The sequence below is a fragment of the Myxine glutinosa genome, chromosome 1 (genome assembly GCF_964187855.1).
Source record: "Myxine glutinosa chromosome 1, kmMyxGlut1.1, whole genome shotgun sequence".
NCBI lineage: Eukaryota > Metazoa > Chordata > Myxini > Myxiniformes > Myxinidae > Myxine > Myxine glutinosa.
Genome location: NC_136261.1, coordinates 354,852,012 through 354,860,287, shown reverse-complemented (window position 1 = coordinate 354,860,287; position 8,276 = coordinate 354,852,012). Strand labels below are relative to the sequence as shown.

The window sequence follows — 8,276 nt, the reverse complement described above, 5'->3', positions numbered from 1 at the left end:
CCCAGCTGTTCCTTCTGCTATAAATTGATGAATTTTGTTTGTGTGTGTGCATGTGTGTGTGGTGTGCATGCATGTGACATGTTTTTTGTGTAGTTCTACTGGAGCTTTCTGATATGGAATTTCTGATTTGTGTAGTTCTCACGAAATGATTGTTGTGATCTCCTGAGTTAATTAGGCTAATTAACTACAAATAATCCAGAAGAATTCCCATGTTTCTAAACGCACGCCATGTTAAGGTGTAAAGAGCAGCTTAATAGGTCCTTCCATGGCATGCCATTCTCATTACAAAATAAATAACAAAAACAATGATAATATTTTACAAAGCATTTATTCCAACTCAAGCACGATAGTAGGCAGGTATGCTGCAAGGCCATGAAAGCCGATGAAAATTTGGTCCATTTGGACCAACGGGCTCATTAGTAGTTATAAAAGACCTGCGCACTCCCATAGTGTGAAATGATGGCGATGACAGACTGTGTGCTGGTCAAAGTTGTGTGCTTGTGCTTGTCAAGGTTGTGAAGCTCAAGGCAGGTGGTTCTCCCCACAAAAGAGATCAGACAGGACAGCGGATTGTGAATTATTTTATTAATCATAAATTATGCTATATTGGAATAGACGGCGCTTGTGTTTCTGAATGAAAATGTCACAAACATCATGTGGGGATATGGTGAAGTCATCGTGTATGTTCCCTGAGGGGCAGAGATGCCATCGGACTTTCTCCCATGGAATTTCTTAGGTAGGTCTTCAGACGCAGGCAAGAAAATGAGCGTTCGGCCTCACAGGAGCCGACAGGGAGGGTGCATCCAATATGGAGTAGGATTTTGATGGATGGAAATTCGTCTCCATCTACTGCGCAGAAACAATCCATGAATGTGCTTCCAAGGAAGTGTGTTGTTGGGCTTCCTTCTCCAAAACATCTGCCAGTCTCTAAGCTCATTTATCAGTCCTGTTGGATGTTCCATGTCGTTTTTCCAACGCAACAGCTTCTGATGTCGGGCTGGAATGTCGTAGGTATCGGAGATTATTGCAGATGGTATCAGCAGAACCTGGTCACTACCTTCCCGATTTTCAGCACAGAATCGGTATCCATTTCCTGGCTGAGGTGGTCGAGAAATGGAATGCACATGTTGCTGAGGTCGAAGAGCAAGGGAGTGTTGGCGGCAGTGTTTGGACGATGGATTTATGTGATGAAAGTATGGTTTTTTTACCATCGCACTTGGGGTGTTTTATAATAAAGCAAAAGTGATTTAAAACCTCTGAGCGTTGGTAAGCCGCCTGAAACGTTCCTTGTTCAAAATAATCTGGACACGAGGGCCGATCCAGGATATTCACAGCTTATAATTTATTTTAAAATCCGGAAGGGAGAGGGGGTGCGCACCCCCTGCATCTTCTCCCCTGGATCCGCCGCTGCATTTTGTACCTGGATCAATTGCTTCAAATACCTGCTCCCATGTGAATTGTGTTATCCATCTACCAAAGCTCCGCAAACCACTGTATTTAAGAGGACATATTGTATTTTTCTTACCACATTACACTGCGGGGCCCAGTCTCAGGGTATCCAAAGAACAAAATTGTGATCACTCATTCCCATGGGGGTAGAATCTGGATATCAGAATACAAATGGGGTTAACTTGGGACAATTTTATCCAGGATATTAATCCCTCTCGTAGGTTGTGCAACTACTTGTTTAAAACGGTCGTTTACAAGAAGAAGTGTAAAGTCCAGATCATTAAAATCCCGACTATGGAAACTCCAGCTCCTGGATATTGTATCAGTAACAAATCGATTGTTGAAATCAAATAATTTATACATTTATCAGTGTTACCACCTGTAGGAGGGTAATACAACACGCACATAATAAGATAAGGTACTTCTCGAGGTAACCTTGGTGGTCGCGTGATAACCCATGACGTTTCGATGTTAATGTTACCAGGTGTATTTACCGGCAAAACACGTGGTTTCAAGTGGTATCTTGCATACAGTGCGACAGCTGCACCAGGTCGTCAAACCCGAGGTTCAGAAATTATATAAAAACAATGGAGAGTAAACAGTTCTACAGGTGTATTTTCCTCAAGCCAGGTGTCGGTGAGAGCTAATATATCGACCTTGAGGTTCTGAGCTGCAATGGGCACTTCATCAAATTTGTTATTGATGGATCTTATATTTGAGAGGAGCAAAGGAGGAATGTTATAAGATCGTTCGTTGTGTTTGATGCTTTTATTTTACAATCATCACTTTCAAAAGTCTAAATAAAATGTCCTGAGATCCATTACCTGAGATAGTCGGTGTCCTGGTCTTATGATCACCTGCATCTGCTTGTTTAAATGAGTCATAGCAGACGTAACCATAATGGGGACGAAACCCCCGAACTCAGGGGTACTAAAGACGTTCAATGAAGAACAACAAGCCAAGTCGACACTTCGTGTCTGCAGTCCCGGATCGATGTTCTGTGTCCGCAGGCCCGGATCGAGGTTCTGTGTCCGCAGGCCCGAATCTATGTTCTGTGTCCGTAGGCCCGGATCGATGTTCTGTGTCCGCAGGCCCGGATCGATGTTCTCTGTCCGCAGGCCCGGATCGATGTTCTGTGTCCGCAGGCCCGGATCGATGCTCCGTGTCCGCAGGTCCAGATCGATGCTCCGTGTCCGCAGGCCCGGACCAGAGATCACAATGATGTGAGATGAAACAGAACAAAAGACCAAGAGGCCAAATGAGACAAAAACGTTGCTAAGTTCCTGAGTTGGTCTCGTCCGCCACGTGCAGGCGCCGCCATTACCCTTGTGACTGAGAGAGAATAATGGTAGTGGTAACCTGTCTTAATGAGAAGGTAGACGAAGTCGAAGCGGAAACTCTGAGAAGGTGAGGAGCAGCGAATGACGTCATGTTTGTAAGCACAACTTGAATCTCACAGCCGAGCAGGGGAAAAACGTTCCGTCTTTACTAATTGAATTGGAGACAAAGTTAAATCCTGGGAGAAATGTGATTTATGAACGATACGTGTTCGGCAGGTGAAAGAAAGAAGAAGAAGAATCTATTGCTAATTTTGTTTCGCGCCAAAGAGAGAAAGCAGCATCTTGTGAATATGGATTATTGAAAGAGGAGCTGGACAGAGACAAAATCGTTCTCGTCGTTGCTAATGAGAGTACACAGCGTCGCCTCCTGAGGTAACGTGATTTACCTGTAAACACGGCCATTGAGACGTGTCGGTGGAGGAGTTCGCAGACATGCGGATGAGAACAATGGACCAGGAAAGGTCGTTGATCGACAGTGTTAATGTCACACAGACGAGGAAGAGAACACTGTCCGACCTATGGTAAAACATGCTGATCATGTGGTAGAGCTGATCACTTTACCATGGTTAATGCTTTAAGAGCATGAGAATTCCCACAGCAGGGCAGCTACACAGGGTGAAAAACACTGAACCTGATGAGGAAGACGACAACAGCGGCAATTTCATTTATACAAACGAGAGCATCGGTGCTGTGACGTAGAGAGGGGGAAATGGTTTGTCACGTCACAACTGCATAATAAGTTACAGCAATGGCAGCTCGATTCGGGGGCAACATGTGATGTCATGAGGCGCAAAGACAAGATGACTCCAGCACCGAAGGCCCGACTCTTACCAAGTGACACGAGACTGAAGTTATATTCGGGCGAGCTGATGACGTCACTGGGACTTTTCAAAACAAGGTGTGATTAAAACAAGGTAGTACGTCTCCACAGAAATGAAAACCTTTGGGTCCATCGCAGGATTTTAACCTCCCATCGCAACATGCTTGATGTTAGTGGAGCCGTTGATGCTACAATATACAGTATAGCATGATATTTGGAGAAGGTATGGACAGATTAGTACAAACTTGGTGGTCGAGTTCGATTGATGATAAAAACAAGCTGATTAGCTTTTGGTTATGATCCAGATGCAGATCTGGCCTATCAGCAGGATATCCATGTTTTTGTTTGCAGGATATCTCAAAACGTTGTGGACAGATTCTGCCGTATTTGGTGGACATGTTGGATTTTTGACAAGGAATAAATTATTTAATTTTCGTGAAGATCCTGATACGAGATTTTTGTCCCCCGTCAGTAGTGTAATAATGTTGGTTCTGGGACACCCCAAATCCCCATTCACTTACATGTTAATTTTTCCCCTCCCTCATTGCCCCTAAACACCTCTATTTCTCTCACCCTGTTCTTTACGAACCTTCTAACCTTTTGACATGTTATCCTTATTCATTAGACCACTTAAACAATGGTCCTTCTGTGTGAACCTGTGATCCTTCTGACCTTATGGACCTTTTAACCTTTTACTCTTAATATCATCTGGTGAATCATCTTTGGCCCACTCACACAACGACCCTACAAATATTTGTTTATGTGTGGGAAATAATTTAATTCTCCTCCAACTTCCATCACCATACTCAAACCATTTTTAAATTAATTCTTCGCTTTTGAGAAATGACGTTGTTTCACTGACTTGGATAACTTCCCAGAAAGTTTTCATTGTTTCGTTTCCTGTTTTCACACACGCCTTGAGATTCCTCGAAATACTGTCAGCCAGTTCTCTTCCCTGAATACATTTTACATTATAAAAAGCCGTATTCAGTTCAATTTTAAACATTGTGAATCGACGAAGATGAACGACAACTTGTCTTATTCCAGTGATGAAGAATACTCACCAGGGTAAGTTTCATTCAGAATTGAACTGTTGGTGAGAGCTTTGTATGTGATTAATTTAAATTTATATGACATGATATATATATTTTTATTACAGCAATTCAGGTTTTGAAAATGACCTGGTCTTGGCAGAAAATGAAGTTTTTCCGAAAGAGATTTACAACGAGGCGAATGAGCATTTAAACCATTTGCCTGTTTCACCGTTCTTGGAAGCTTCATATGCAAGGTAAGATACTGATTATAATACATTTGTGTTAAACGACGCTGCATTAGTGTGTGTGTGTGTGTGTATGTGTGTGTGTGTATGTGTTTGTGTGTGTGTATGTATCTGTGAATGTGTGTGTGTATGTGTATGTGTGTGTTCTTGTGTGTATGTATCTATGAATGTGTGTGTGTGTGTGTATGTGTGTGTGTATGTATCTGTGAATGTGTGTGTGTGTATGTGTATGTGTGTATGTGTGTGTGTGTGTGTATGTGTGTATGTGTGAATGTGTATGTGTGTGTATGTGTGTGTATGTGTGTGTGTGTGTGTGTGTGTGTGTGCGTGTGTGTGATGTTTTGTCAAGCTTACTTCAGCATAGTAATTTCTCCTTATTTTGTTTGCAGCCTCGAAGACCAAAGCTTGGAGTGGGACGATTTTGGACTCCATAGGAATGGTTATTTCCTGTCATCCTGTGATATCCTTAATTTTCATCTCAACGATCTGAACGCTAAGCTTGATTTTTTGGAGGTAAGCATGTGTGTATGTATTGTATTTCGGCCATGTGTGTGTCAATGTGTGGGTACACCGTTTCGAATAGGTACACCATATCCCTGCGCATTGTGGGAGGTGATTCAGGGTATATCATTCATTTATTTCTCTCCTTGTTTTACCCCTCTTGCCTTTGACAGAAAGAGATTCCAAACCTGAAGATATCTGCTGCTGTTGAAACTACCTTTGACTTATGTTGGGAAGAGATTGATGATTTGTGCTGGGAAGAAGTTAAATGTGTAATACCTCAAGAAAAATGTCTTAAAAATATAAAGATTTTGTCTAAAATATTATTTATATATATATGCTTTGTCCAGAATTATTTAATTATTAATTACAAGAAAAGAATAAAGGTTAGAAGGAAGGGAGGCTGCGTTCCCCCACCCTTGATTCCCCCCATCCCACCCCTCCCCTCCCCTTGTGTGTGTGGGGAAGGTGGGGGTGGGATGAGGGGGGATCAAGGGTGGGGGAACGCACGGGGGGTGGGGGGTGATGGGTGTGGGCGGGGTCTGTGTGGGCGGGGTCTGTGTGGGCGGGGTCTGTGTGGGCGGGGTCTGTGTGGGCAGGGTCGGTGTGGGCGTGGCTTATGATTTTTTTTTTTAATTTTTTTTTTTTTAATACCACGAATTAAATTAGCTAATCTGGGTGGGGTGAATAGAAATGTTGTTTAATGAATTATTAGCTTTGTTTTTTGTAATTCTTGCGAGTAAAATGAACCCAAGATTTCTTCTCGATTTATATCATTTAATTTGAAAGTCCAAGGGTTTGTAGCCATTACATCAACGATTATAAATAATTCATTAGTCCATTTTTGTGTATAACCTTTCTCAAAATGGCTTTTCCATTTGTATATCCTTACAATATCACCAACTTTGAACTTGGGCTTTCTCAAATTAATCTCCTTTTCATATTCTAATTTTGTAAATGTTTCTGAAGGTTTTGATTTTGTTGATGAATGAACTGTATTGTTGTAATCATCTACAATATCCTGAATTAAATACACCCATTTTTGAGAACCGAGTTGTGTGAATTTTTTATATAATTTCTCTTTCAAAGTACGATTAAAACGCTCAATAACAACTGCCTTTCCTTCATTAAAGGTGCTGTATAATTTAATACCCTTCCCCTCAAGAAATTTCATAAATATTTTGTTATAGAACTCTGTTCCCTCATCGGTCCACAGTTTCTTTGGTTTTCTTTTATACCTATCAAATATTAGCTTAAAGGCTAACATTAAAGTATCACCCCTTTTATTTTTTAAAGGGACAACCCAGGCAAATCTACTCCTCAAATCAATAACGGTTAAAGCATACCTGTATCCCTTATCATTATTTAGTTCGATTAAATCAGCGGACCATATGTGGTCGGTGTATTTAGAATAAACTTTCCTTCTTTTAAACTTTGTGATTATAGGTTTATGTAATTCATTAGCCAAAAGCTCCTCAGTCTTGATGACATCATTAGAGCCTAATAGTTTTTTGAGGAATAACCAAGACCAAGTTTGAATTTAGCATTTATCAAATTTCTCACAATAAACCTATCAACTTTCTCTCTCAACGTTGGATTTTGTATCAAAGACAAATTATACAACATTTCGCTGTCGGCTTTATGTTTTTCAGTCAACGTAGTGGTTTTCCCAAAAGCAATATCATGCTTCATACACACTTCATCAACCCTATTTTTTGGTCTGGACCAAGGTTTAGGATTGTCAGCCTCATCTAATCTTTTATCCAAGTTTGTTCCTGGACCACAGAAAGAATACCCTGGAAGGTGTAATTCCCCTGGAATTCCAGTTGTTGTAAATTTACTTCCTGACAGAAACTTTTGTATGTCTCCTCCTCTTTTAGGAGAGATGAATTGGCACTTTTTAGAGCCACACACTTGACATATTCCTTTTTGACAAACTCTATTATTTTTAGCTTTAACATAAGAGATATTTTTAGATTTAGTTTTCTTTTTACATTTGAGACAATAACTCATATTTATTTATCAGAAAAATTCCGACAGAGTATCAAAACCTTTTTGGTTTTCAACATATACATTTCAATCTTGATTTTTAAAACATAAAGAATCCTAAGGAATGCCTTCACTCTCTCCTCCATTTATTTACAAATAAAACTAACTAAAGTCAATTACACCGACATCATCAACCACATAATCTTTTCTTTCTTCTTCTTCTTTATCCCCACGTTCTCGTTTAAATCTCCTCCCTGAAACTGAAGACATTGACGTCGTTATTCTTGAAAATAATATTTTCATTAGACTTCTCATTTCTTTATTTTCCTCCTCAGTGCGTTGAGTTTGATTTATTTGCTGTAATACCTTCAATCTTTTATTAATCTCACTGATTTCCATCTTTTTATATTTTTCCTCCCTCTCTCTTTGCTCCCTCTCCTCCTTCTCTCTTTTCTCCCTTTCCTCCTTCTCTCTTTTCTCCCTTTCCTCCCTCTCCTCCTCCTTTTTCTCCCTTTCCTCCTTCTCCTTTTTCTCTCTTTTCTCCCTTTCCTCCCTCTCCTCCTCCTTTTTCTCCCTTTCCTCCTTCTCCTTTTTCTCTCTTTCCTCCTTTTCTTCTTTAACTCCTTCCTCATTTATCTTAGCAATTTTTGATATCAATATTTTCACAGCATTCATTCTTTCTTTATTTTCCTCTTCGGTGAGTTGAGATTGATCTTCTTGCTGTAATACATCCACTCTTTTTTGAATCGCTCTGATTTCCATCTCCCTCTCCTCCCTCTCTCTTTGTTCCCTTTCCTCCTTCTCCTCCTTCTCTCTTTCCTCCTTCTCTTCTTTAACTCCTTCCTCATCCCTTGCTACCCTTGAGTTTAAACCCCAAAGAATATTTTACATATACTCA

The 8,276-nt window shown here is 40.5% G+C and overlaps 1 long non-coding RNA gene across 1 annotated transcript; it reads left to right on the top strand.

Annotated features, from left to right (window-relative positions):
- Positions 1–4,212: 4,212 nt before the first annotated feature.
- Positions 4,213–5,776, top strand: LOC137419529 (uncharacterized). Its single transcript, XR_010982914.2, has 3 exons — positions 4,213–4,897; positions 5,278–5,401; positions 5,563–5,776. It is a non-coding gene; the product is annotated as an uncharacterized LOC137419529 (long non-coding RNA).
- The last annotated feature ends 2,500 nt before the right edge of the window (positions 5,777–8,276 follow it).